This window comes from Leopardus geoffroyi, chromosome C3, assembly GCF_018350155.1.
Source record: "Leopardus geoffroyi isolate Oge1 chromosome C3, O.geoffroyi_Oge1_pat1.0, whole genome shotgun sequence".
Taxonomy (NCBI): domain Eukaryota; kingdom Metazoa; phylum Chordata; class Mammalia; order Carnivora; family Felidae; genus Leopardus; species Leopardus geoffroyi.
Window position 1 is genome coordinate 107,584,605 of NC_059338.1, and position 12,949 is coordinate 107,597,553.

Sequence of the window (12,949 nt, forward strand, 5' to 3'; positions counted from 1 at the left end):
AGACACGCTACAAAGTGAACTGAAATTCACCTTGCTGCTTTGACTAGATCTTAACTGCTGACCCCTCCCTGATAAGAGCTAGCTCCTTTGCTTCAATTCATCTCCACTGCTTTCTTGCCCCACTACTCCCTCCTACCAACTTGAGCCTGCTTCTGCAACAGGAGATCTTAGGTACTTGAGGCTCTGGAAAAGTGTCAATTATGATCATTAAAGAAGATGTGCAACTGGAACCCCGAGGATGTGGTCAAAAGTGAAGCCTCTTCCCTGACCCAAAGAAGGAAGGTACATTGTGCCAGGGTAGATACCAATTGCCCTTGCATCTTGTCTCCCATAATGCATGCACTAAAGACCCCCTTAAAGAAGTTCTGAGGTCTCAGACTCTCACTACAGGGTAGGACTCATACCTCAAATATTTGAAGAGCCTACCTGTTTGGCAGGATTTATTTCTCAGTTTTCCCATAGATCTCTACAATAGCTCATTGTCAGAATGTGTCAACAGCAACAGAGAGATAATATATTAGTGCTCCTTGCTCACCTAGTCTGGTTCCCTGAAGAAGAAATGCTGGCTTGAAGAGCAATGCTAAAACAAAATTATCAGTGATGTTCTCATCACCTTTCCAAACTTGTGTTGTGGGATGCCCTTTTTAAAAAGTAGTATTTTAAAAAGAGGAACCAGATGTGTTCCTAAGGGGAAATTTCTAACACCCTCTTACTGAAAAATAAGACACTGGAATTGAAAGACCATACGCTCAGGATTTTCCAGGTTCTGGTCACAGTAAAGTAATAGGTGACATCGCCTACAGGAGACAGGTTTTCAGGAACCAATGCAGTAAATAGTGTATGAGAAGTAATTACTAAATCTAATGGGAAATTTTTATAAGATTTCCTAGATACTGAAATACTCTTCCCTACCAATCCAAAATTAGCAGATCAGAAATTGAAAATAATTTTTCTGGTATCTGTTAGCCAATCTAAGATTAAAAACTGAAAACCAAGCCTATATATTTGGGACTTTTTCATAGCAAAATAGAAAGTACCTGGAAGGCGATCCAAATAAAATCATTTTAAAAGAAGTGATACCGACATATCTGCTGAGGAACTATTCATTAGAATGTTTAGACCAGATCCAAAAATGCTAATCCACTGGCTCCTATGCTGATTATTTCAAGAAGATTTCAAAAAGAAAAAAAAAAAAAATAAGATAGCATTCAAAGAAACTCTGCCAGTTCTGAATTTGAAGATATTAACAAATGTACTCAGCATTTCTTTCATCAAAGAAAGTAAAAATATAGCTTTGTATTTAATACAGACTATTTCAAGGGTTTAAAATAATATCATTTGTTTCAGAATGAAAAGTATTAAGAACCATAAGGAAGTAAGGTGTTGGAGGAGGGAAGAAGGGAATGAATTCAAGAGCTCATATGGGAAAGTAAATAAGATTGGCTTTTCCTCTGAGATAGGAGGGGAACTAGAGACAAAGAAGCAGAGAGAGAGGACATAGAGAAAGGGTGGGTGAAGAGGCTGATGTTTCCCAAAAGACCTGGATGTTTCTAGCAAAGCAGAAAGGGTGGAAAGTTACCTTCGTTTCCCTCACTAGATGGTAAGATCTGTCAAAGCAGGGATTTTTTTGGGCCCCTACGGTAATGCCCATCACCTAGCATAGCAAGCATGGCATGTTGTTGATTCTCAATTTGTATTTGTCGAATAAAATGAAGGAAAGAGAGTGGACATTAGGAACTTAGAAGAATGGGGAATACTGGGAATAGCTGTTCGAAATCAATAAGAAATGGATAATGGGGTTGCTAATTTGAGGTTAGCTGGTATGCATTTTTCTGAAGTTCAGAAACAAGAAATAGAAAAGCAGACAGATTGGAATTGGTGTGACTGAGAGAGCGGGATGGAAAAGGGGTAAGAGGGTCCAGTATGCCCGCAAGGGTGATGGAAGCCAGGCTGGACATGGGGTTGAAGATGAAGACCAACTGAAAGCAGCAATAGACGGTCAAGGTCAAGCCCTTCTGAGGGCTTTAGGCAATGAGCCCCTTTATTTATTTTTTGTTTGTTTATTTTTTTAATATAATTTATTGTCAAATTGGCTAACATACAGTGTGTAAAGTGTGCTCTTGGTTTCTGGGATAGATTCCCATGGTTCATCACTTACATACAACACCCAGTGCTCATCCCAACAAGAGCCCTCCTCAATGCCCATCACCCATTTTCCCCTCTCCCCCCGATCATCAACCCTCAGATTGTTCTGTGTATTTAAGAGTCTCTTGTGGTTTGTCTCCCTCCCTCTCTGTAACTATTTTTTTCCCCTTCCCTTCCTCCATGGTCTTCTGTTAAGTTTCTCAACATCCACATATGAGTGAAAGCATATGATATCTGTCTTTCTCTGACTGACTTATTTCACTCAGCATAATACCTTCCAGTTCCATCCATGTTGCGGCAAATGGTATGATTTTATTCTTTTATTCTTTCAGCAATGAGCCCCTTTACAACACCAATGTAGGGAGCCTGGGTGGCTCAGTTGGTTGAATGTAGATTCTTGGTTTTGGCTCAGCTCATGATCTCATGGTTCATGAAACTGACCCCTGCATTGGGTTCTGCACTGACAGCATGAAGCCTGCTTGGGATTCTCTCTCTCTCTCCCTCTCTCTCTCTCTCTCTCTCTCTCTCTCCCCATCTCCCACTTGTGCTCATGCTCTGTCTCTCTCAAAATAAATAAATAAGTGCGTTTTTAAAAAAATTTTTAAATGTTTGTTTTTGAGAGAGAGAGAGAGCAAGTGGGGGAGGCAGAGAGAGGGAGACACAATCCAAAGCAGGCTCCAGGGTCTGGGCTGTCAGCACAGAGCCCCAGGCAGGGCTCAAACCCACAAATGGTGAGATCATGACCTGAGCAGAAGTCAGATGCTTAGCCGACTGAGCCCCCCAGACACCCCACAATTTTTTTAAGGGAGGAGAGAGGGAAGGAAATTAAAGACATGATTGACATGTGTTATGTGCATTAAAATTATGAGCTATCCTAATCTTTTCTTGCTGGGCGGCAGGAGCGAAGAGAGCACCCTGAAGGCCTGGGGCACGCTGTGAGACCACAAGGTGGTGGGGTGCCTCCTGCCCACCCCCAAATGCCATACTCCGCCCCTCTATCGCTTATGAATCTTTGCGCCTAATCAGGTTGTCGCCAAGTTCCGCTTCTGGTGCTTTGTGTCTCAGCTGAAGATGAAGTCTTGGGGGAAATCGTCCACTGTGGACAGGTGTTGGAGAAATCCCCCTTGAGGGTGAGGGACTTCAGCACCTGGCTGTGCTCTGACTCCCGCAGGGGCTCCCACAACCTGTACCGGGAGTACAGGGACCCGACCGCGGCAGGCGCTGTCACCCAGCGCTACTGAGACACGGGCGGGCGATCCACACCGCGCCGGGCTCACTGGATCCAGATCATGAAGGTGGAGGAGATCGCAGCCAGCAAGTGCCACCAGCCCTCAGCCCAGCAGTTCCGGGACTCCAAGATCGAGTTCCCGCTGCCCCACTGGGTCCTGCGACCCCAGCACAAGCCATGCTGCACCGCCAAGAGGCCCAACACATATTTTTAGATGCAGAGCCTCCCTGTCCGGAGGTAGGCCCAAAAAGACTCTTTGGGAAAACCAGAGTGCTCAGTAAAAAATAAAATAAAAAATTTAAAAAGTATATGTGGGCTATCCTAATTTTTCTCTGTATATCAACATATATAAATACTTGGATATAAACCATCATAAACATCCGCAAATATTTTCTGCAATATTGGGGTTGATAACAATGATCGGAAAATCTATCAGTTAGTTATGTTCTATATTCTATAGTTATGTTCTATATTCTATAGAATATATTCTATATTCTATATTCTGTTCTATGTTCTAAGATCAATATAGGATGAAGCAGAGATCTGGTAAATGCTGGGCTTAAGGACCCAGGAGACAGGCTGGAGATTTGAAGCTGCTGAGGGCAGAAAACTAGAATGAAATTCCTAGGTACATGTATCTTGTCCAGAGGTCACTGAGAGGAAAAGGACTAGAGGTGACAGTCTGACGAGAATCAAAGACCATGGAACTGGTCAGGTCAAACAGAGGGACAGATTAGCAGATACAATACAGGAAGTCAAGATCCAGAATGACTGTGGGTTTGCTTCTTTGGAAGACCCGGAAATCAAACCCTCTGCTAAGACCCTTCAGTTTTAAGTTCTCCGCCTTTAACAGCAAACATATTTTCTTTTCTAGGATCTTCTTTTTGAAAGATGAATCTTTTGAATTAATTTTCTTATCATCTCTTACTGAAATGTCACATTATAAGGTTCTATTTTATTTGTTTTAATTTTTTATGACATTATGCAAATACATATACACATATACTTAGGTTTCTCAGGTTGCAAATTTTTAATTCTTCACTTGTGAAAAATTAATGCAAAGTTACATTAGAAGCCTAATTAAGAGAAAACAGTACTCGTTGTTAGATGGGAGTGAGGTTGGCGTAGGCACTGGAAGGAGAAGAAAATGAAAGGAACTTCCTCTCTCCTCCAGACTTCCTACGTACATCTTCTAAATGTAATATTTCAGGGGAATCCATTGTTCATTTTAAAGAAAAACAAAAACTCTACACGTGTTCCTATTGGGTCTATAAATCAGTAAAATATTAAAGTGGAAACAGAAGAATTACCTCCTGGCAATTGACCATTTACGTTAGTCATCATTCCTTGAATTTGATTGCGTTGCAGATTTGTACTTCTGAAAATAGAATGTCTCAAGTATTGTTTCTAAATCCTCGAATGCTTGCTATGAAATTATTTCCTCTTCTATTCAACACTGAAACACTGAGAAGATCATTTAAAATAGCTCCTGTGATGTATGGAACCAACAAGTGTACAAAATCTGGATTGGAAACCCTCCTCCTGTTATTTTTTTTAATGTTTAATTATTTTGAGAGAGAAAGGGGGAGCACCAGTGGCAGAGGGGCACAGCGCGAGGAGGAGATAAAGAATCCCAAGCAGGCTCTGTGCTGTCGGCACAGAGCTCAATACGGGGCTTGATCCCATGAACCATGAGATCATGACCTGGGCCAAAATCAAGAGTCAGGCTCTTAACCGACTGAGCCACCCAGACACCCGTGGGCATCTTCCTCTTCTTGGTAAAAATAAATGATAATACAATTTTAGTGTGAGGGAATCTTTATTTGAACAACACCATCTCAAAATCACAGCATTGTAGTAATTATTCAGTTTTCCCTTCATGTCCTTGCGATATATTATTTAAAAGTTTTGATTTTATCACAGGATATAAAACTCCCAGAAGCAATTTGAAATTGAATACAGATTGCTAGCCCTGACACTTCGGATATATTTCTCCTTTGCTTCGTTATTCAACTATTTTAAAATCTTTTTCTCTTTGATCACGGATAGGAATGTTGGCTCAGCACAGTTATTTTAGCTCCAAACTTGTGATAGTTTTGTTTTGGGGGGTTTGTTGTTGTTGTTTTGAAAACTCCCAAGTATCCGTTTGGGTAAGGTAACAAATTCTTCCCTCTAACCCCAAATATCAGCTGATGTATTCAAGGTATTACATGTCATTTCTCGTCCGCCTTTTGACATCACACAGGCTTTTAATCAGCCATTTTGGATTCTGACCACATTTGCCAGGAAGTTAACTTTTAAATACCTCCTCTCCTGACATTTCTGACGGGATTCCCCTGGCAAAGGTAGATGGGATTTTTTAAATTGAAACCACCCTAGAAACAGAATTGCTTTTGTTAATTGCTGATGAGTTTCCTGACAATACCATTGAACAGAAGGGAAAGCAAAAAAAGTGGGAGGATGGCACCTACAAAAACAGGCTGTCCGAGGCCAGCAGGGGTTAGTTTATACTTAGTCACCTTTCCTACTGTTTTCTCCCTGCTTAAATGTCTTGGATCTTCTTACTGTTTCAGTGCTATATTCTGCCAAAAATACTAAACACAATTTGAAAGGAAAAGGAAAACGTAAAGATAAAACTTTCAAAAATGATATTGCAGGGGGGATAACACTTTCTTTCTTCCTTAAAATTCTGTCTGTGACAGACTATCTTCAAATAAAAGCCACTGAATCCCGTATCCACTCATCTTAAAATAACACTATTGATAATTGCTAATATTTACTAAGCTATTACTAAGTGCCAGGTGCTGAATGCTTTACCCTTATTCCTTCATTTAATTCTTGCAGAAATTCTAAGAAGGAGGTACTTTTATTACCCTCATTATAAAGATGAGGGAATAGACATATAGGAACTTTGATTTATGGACATTCATCTCCCTGTATTAATAATTTTAGAACTTTTACGGGAAGAGCCCTGAGAATTCAAATACACATGCCTACTTTTTTCACCCACTAACTATTAATACCTACAGGTATAATCAGAGCAGAGGACAGCCACAAGACAGTCTCTAGTATTTTTCAAGTTTCAAAAGAGTGTATTCAGTAATTTTGCTTCAAGGTATATACTCTAGAGAAAGTCTCCCATATGTGCAAAAAGAGACATGTATAAGAAAACTCATTTATTAAGCAGCTAAAATGAATAAGATAGATTTCCTTGTATCAACATGGGTAGATCTTGAAAACAATGTTGATTAGGAAAAAAAAAAAAAAAAAGAAGGCAGGTAGAATGATACGTTTGGTACAATATCATTTATGTAAAAATGTTGTTTAGCAAAAACTATATTTAGAACATAAAACAACAGAATATGTTATTTGTGAATATGCACTTATATCATAAAAGGATAACAATGTGAGCCAGAAGGGTAAAACTTTTAGGATAACAGTTACCTTGGGAGGAGAGAAATGGAAGGGGGGGGGGGGGCGCTGGGAGGAGTAACAAAGGAGGCTTCAATGCTATAATGTTTCATTTCTTTTGCTTTGAAAAGGAATACAAATATGAGAAAATGTTAACATTTGTTCTTTTAGGAGTTACACAGGTTCCCATATTCTCTGCAAATTTTTGTAATTAAAGAAAGATAAATGGGTATATTTATGCTGATAAGGGGCAGAAATCACTATATTTAGCATGCTTTCCATAAACTTGGGGCAAAATTTTTTTGAAGCACATTTAACTAGATGCCTAATTTATCCATAAAATAATACAGTGTACTATCCATACTATCCATATAACTTTAAGTCTTGTAAATTCAGCACAATCTCCCAAATAAACTAGTTGTAAAAAATGTATTTCTCAGTAATTTCATTAAGGTGAATTTCTTTATGTGGTTTTATGTTATATGGCTCCCTGTCCCAACTCCTGCAATATTATCGAGGCCAGCAGTAAGAATAATTGTCTGGAGACTGTTACGGGCCACATACTTCTGGCCAAAGACTCCTCTTCATGGATCATTATTATCTGGAATGTACATTCTCAAATCTGATTCCCTGACCTGCCCCTTCCTCTCCCTTTCTTCATGTCCAACAGCAGAGAATTTCATTATGAAGGTAAACACCCCTGAATAGAGTCTAATTGGGCTATGCAGTTTCTGTAGGTGAGTGTTCCTCGTTACATTATTTGTATAAGGTTCTGGGTCATATCTAAAAATATTTCAGCTTGAAAATTAATCTAATCTTTGGTTCATTTGCTTTCGTTTGAATCTTTCACTTGCTAGATAAGAATGCAGTTGAATAATGCTAAATCCAGCATTACTTAAAATGCTATTCATTTTGTTAATGCTATGTTTTGAAGTGAGGAAATTATTCATTGTATACATTTTAAAATAATCTCTTTCAGTTATATAACTAGCAATTAGTACCAGTTTGTTTGTGAGAATGTGTTCATAAACATTTTTTATACCTGCCTTGTTTCAAAAAGGATAAAAGATGGGTTACAGATACATATGATGTAGCACCAGAGAAATTAAATCTCAAGTTAGTGAAGAAATGGAAACAGAGGACTCAAGTCAAGAGTAAGTTAAGTATGGGGTGTCTGGGTGGCTCAGTTGGTTGAGCATCTGACTCTTGGTTTTGGTTCAGGTCATGATCCCAGGGTCATGGGATTGAGCCCCACCTCAGGCTTCATGCTGAGTGTGGAGCCTGCTTAAGATTCTCTCTCTCTCTCTCTCTCTCTCTCTCCCTCTCTCTCTCTCTGCCTCTGTCCCTCTCCCCTCATGCTCTCTCTCTCTAAAATAAAATTTTAAAAATTAAAAAAAAAAAAGAGTAAGTTAAGCATGTAAAGTGCATTCTGTTTATTCCATATACAGACCAGAAGGAGGCCACATACATAGGTCTAAGCTTCCTCATGGCCAAGAGAAATACTGTCAGTTCCATTAGGTATCCAGAAGACAAAACAAATGGGGATAATAAACAGGGGAAACACAGCTATTCCAGGTGCTAAAACCAAAAAAAAAAAAAACCCCAAAAAAACAAAAAAAAACATTCTTCAGATACAGTCAGAGAGAGTAAATATAGCAACAATTTTCACGGTGCTTTCTTAAATCCCTTAATGTTAAGTCCAAAGTATTACACCAAAGTAAATTCATTAAGGAAATCTGAGAAGAAGGAACCATGCCATTGGATTGGCGGCTGGGAGAGTAGGAAGTGGGTGGTCTAGGCACAATCCAAGGGCTAAAGCATTGCAACTGTTGGTCTTGACATGAGGCTCGTTATCAGGATGACGATAATTTGTTTAACCCAGGACTCTTTGAGAGTGAAAGGGGTACCATTAATAATTAAGCCCCCACAACTGGTATAAGCCAGGGATCTCCTGAGCAAACTGGGACATATGGTCATTCTAAGTCCTTGCTCATCACCCACTGATATCCTGCTTCTAGTGCAACACATCACTTTGGACCTAGTCAGCCAAACGTACCCTGTCCAACATAGAGTGAGTCTAACCAGCTCTAGTTATAAGGGGTTCTGGGGGTTTCTAGCCCAGGTCACCAGCTCAGAGTAGGGTAACTCATGAATCAGTCAAATAGGGAAGGTAATTAAGAAAGACTGGAATAAACAATGGGTAACGGTGGCCTGAGGCTCCAGTCTCTACCAAGAGAAGGTTAAAGGAGATACCATTTCTGATAATGGGTGGGAGGGAGAATGAACCAGATTATAGACAACTGGATGGGTCCTCTGAAGAGGAATGAGATACCCTCCCTCCTAAGGAGCCTAATGAGAGATCTTGTGAAAGAAAACTGCTTGAAGCTGGGATATTGTCATAATGGCTGAAGCACTTAAGCTGTAGTTCTCAAACATGTAGTATGAATTACCCGGAGAGCTTGTTAAAAACTAGATTCCAGGACTACCATCTCACAGATAATGATTCTGTAAGTCTGAGATAGAACCCAGGAATTTATCTTAACAGGTGCTCCATGTGATTCTAGCAATGATGGTTCTAGCCTACACTTTGAGAAATACCACCCTAAAGGCTGATTCGTAGCCCTTCAGGGAGTCTAATCTTTCCACAAGAAAGAGTGGCTTGGGCTGGCTTTGGGGAGTAGATGGTGCCATTTCCGTGTGGAAGGTGGTGAGCGAGAGATGGGGCAGGAGGAGTTGGTGGATCAGAGCAACTCAGCTTTCAGCCACCTGAAGGATTTTTCCCCTGAGGGTCCTAGGTCCTCAATTTGGAAGAGAAAAGTGCTTTCCTCTCCAGATTCCCTCTATGGTCCTAACAATGAAGAGAACCACCCAAGCAGGGACACAGATGACCCCACTTTTAAAATCCTAGCTGGATTAATTCCCACTCTAGCCGGCTTCCCTTTACCTTGTAATAGCAGCTAACATTTACTGATGATTTACTACATGCTAAGCTTAAGTGCTGTATCTACATTTACTCATTTAGTTCTGAGAACAACCCAATGGGGTAGGTACTATTTTCCCCCTATTTCATGATGGGTCATGTTGAGAAGGGCTACTATGAAGCGCATCCACGTGAGATCTATGACCACAGTGTGGTCTATGTCAGTGACACCCCTTGTGGTAATGCAGGGCAAAACCCTCACGCCTTACACACTGGGCCCAACACTGTGGGTCATAGGAGTTCAGTAACTTTCCCAAGGTCCCACAGCTAGAACCCAAGTTCTGAAGCCTCACACATGAGAAAAAGGAGGGACTTGCATAAGAAGAAATTTCTGACCTTGCCAGAAAGGGAATTGAACAAACTGGAGATCAATACACTTATTCACATAGGGACAGGTAAAAGTGAGAAGTCAGGAAGTAGCACATTCCAGTGAATCAACTGTGGCAACCGAGAATCTCCCAAGTCTATCTGGATGAGGTCCAAGGCTGCCTCCCCAAGCCACATTAAATGATGGTGGAGAATAAAGCCCCCAAGATCCCGTTTCTGGTTGCATTTTTTTTTTCCCCAGCAGAACCTTCAAGCCAACTTTCTTGCCTCCAATGTCCTGTCCTATAACATGTTGTTTCTATGATACCTTTGGTCCTTGTATTAGAGTCATTTTCTATGTGTCTGTTTCCTTGTCAAGTTTACAAGCTTCTTGAAGGCAAGGACAGTGCATTACCACATTTGTATCTCCCAATGACCAGAGAAAACCTCCTTGCTCTCTGTCTTATGTATTGGGCATTAAGTTACCTGCCTTCAAAGTTTAGTGGGAAAGACCTACAAATAAGGATGAAGCACTTTACATAGAAAATTATGGAGGTAAGCACAGGGTTGCTATGGAGCCATAAAGGTGGGCCTGATGTAGCCTGTAAGGACCAGTGAAGGTTGCTACATTGAGCCAGGAAGGGAAGGAGAGGGGAGAGGGCATTCTAGGTATAGTAGACAGCACGTGCAAAGAAAAGTAAATGTTCATGTGTAACAGAGAGGGAGGAAAGAAGAAGGAGGAGAGAAGTGGAGGAAGGAGAAAGGATTTATGGTACCCTAAGTAGTTTAATGTGGATGAAAATTTCACTTTGACTGTGACACCAATGGAGGGGGCTATGGTTGGGGTAGAAAAAGAATATGAATTCTAGAGTCAGACTAACTTGCCTGCATGGTCCTAATCCCAGTTCTGCCACTTACCAGCTATGTAACTTTGAGCAAATTACTTACCCTCAAGCCTCAGATACTAATTTGTTAATGGGATAAGAATAGCACCTATCTTTTGGGGCGCCTGGGTGGCTCAGTCCATTAAGCATCTGACTTCAGCTCAAGTCACTGTCTCCTGGCTGGTGAGTTCGAGCCCTGCGTCAGGCTCTGTGCTGACAGCTCAGAGCCTGGAGCCTGCTTCAGATTCTGTCTCTGTCTCTCTATGTCCCTCCCCTGTTCTCTCTGTCTCTCAAATATAAATAAACATTAAAAAAATTTTTTTTAAAAGAATAGCACCTATCTTTTGGGACTCTTATGATTATTAAATGGTTGAATACTTATAAACCACTTAGAACAATGCCTGTCAGGTAACATGTATTCAGTAAAAAGCAGCTGATATTGTAACCCTGTTCTCTTCCTCTCATCCCGGCTTTCACTCCATTCTAAGCAAGTCTTACCAATTCTGCCTCTAAACAAATACTGGAACCATCCTCTTTCGTCTCCACCTTGGTTCAAAGAACTATGATTTCTTTCCTAGATTCTTGAAGTAGCCTCCTAATTGGTCTCCCTGCTTCCAGTCTTGCTCTGCCACAATGTGGTCCCCAGAGCAACCAGAATGATCCTTTTCAGAGGTAAATCAGGTGTCTCTCCACTTGAAAATCTATTGTGTCTAATCATATACCAACCATTTAGAATTCTCCTTATGATAACCTCAAAATGTCTTACATAATTGGCTTCCTCCTGCCTCTTTAACCCCATGTTCTACTCCCTCGTCCTGATTATGCTTCAGTCTCTAGCTGCCTTAAACTTGGCAACTTTGGCTAGGACCTTTGCACCTACTGTTTCCTCTACCTTTCCCATCCCTTAACTTGTTTGCCTCCTCTTGTCTTGTAGAACCCAGCTCAAATGTCAGAGGAGTAGACTTTAGTTGGAGACACCAAACTGAGGTAACAGCCTTCCTGGTTTCTATATGTTACACGGGTAAATTTATTTCCTTTCCTTTATTTCTTTGTTTTTTTTTCTTCCTCCCCCCAACTGTGCCACCCCACTCCCCCAGACTATGAGACCACATACAAGGGCTATCTTTTTCATTGCTATATTGGGACCCCCCCCCCATACTAGGCACTCAATAAATATTTATTGAATTGATTTTGAATGAATTAGAAGACAGTAGGGAAAGAAGGGACAATGCTGCCAAAATTCAAGGCACCTAGGGCCAATTATTATGCCTTTGCAGTAATCTGGTGAATAATGATGAGGCCCTAGCAATAGTTTTCAACCACTAGAATCACCTGGAGAGTTAAAAAAAATATCCTGATGCTTGAGTGCCATCCTCAGAGATACTAACTTAATTGGCAGAGGCAGCCTGGGCATCAGGATTTTTTTAAAGCTCCTCAGGGGATTCTAATGTGCAAAGTGGAAATCACTGCCCTAAAGGCCAAAGGAGAGTATAGAAGGGAGAGTGCAGGAATGTTTAACAGGGATGGTTAATTATGAATTGGAAGTGACTGAAAGGAGGGTACTTGGTAAGAATCCTCGATTTCTGGCTTGGGCCTGGGTGAATGAGAGACACAAGTTTAGAGGAAAAGAGAAATTCTGTCTTGGACAGGCTGAGTTTGAGGTATCCATGGGGATTCAAGTGGAGATGTTCAATAAATATTTGTTTTTTAATATATCTATGTTGCCTTAGTGAAGAGGAGGAAATCCCTCCAGCTTTCAAGAAGACAAGCAGGAAAAGGCACCTCTGGAAAATGGCAATGTACAGAGTACAAGACCATTTCCACTTTGCACAGCCTCTTTACTCAAAACCTCCTTTCAAGCCATTGCCCTATCTGTTCTTAAATGTTCAACATGTTGATACATTCTCAAGGATTATATTATGTATGAATACTGTTCCATAAATCCATTTAACTTACTATTCTGGTACTACTTGTACAAAGCATCCCATTGATTAA

The 12,949-nt window shown here is 40.7% G+C and overlaps 1 long non-coding RNA gene and 1 pseudogene across 1 annotated transcript; one reads left to right on the plus strand and one right to left on the minus strand.

The window, feature by feature from the left end:
* The window catches only part of LOC123586627, a 59,129-nt pseudogene extending 55,457 nt beyond the window's left edge, over nucleotides 1-3,672 (plus strand).
* A 4,521-nt stretch (nucleotides 3,673-8,193) lies between these two features.
* Nucleotides 8,194-11,651, minus strand: LOC123586969. Its single transcript, XR_006707045.1, has 2 exons — nucleotides 11,453-11,651; nucleotides 8,194-8,362 (listed from the first exon to the last, which is right to left on the minus strand). It is a non-coding gene; the product is annotated as an uncharacterized LOC123586969 (long non-coding RNA).
* Nucleotides 11,652-12,949: the final 1,298 nt, after the last annotated feature.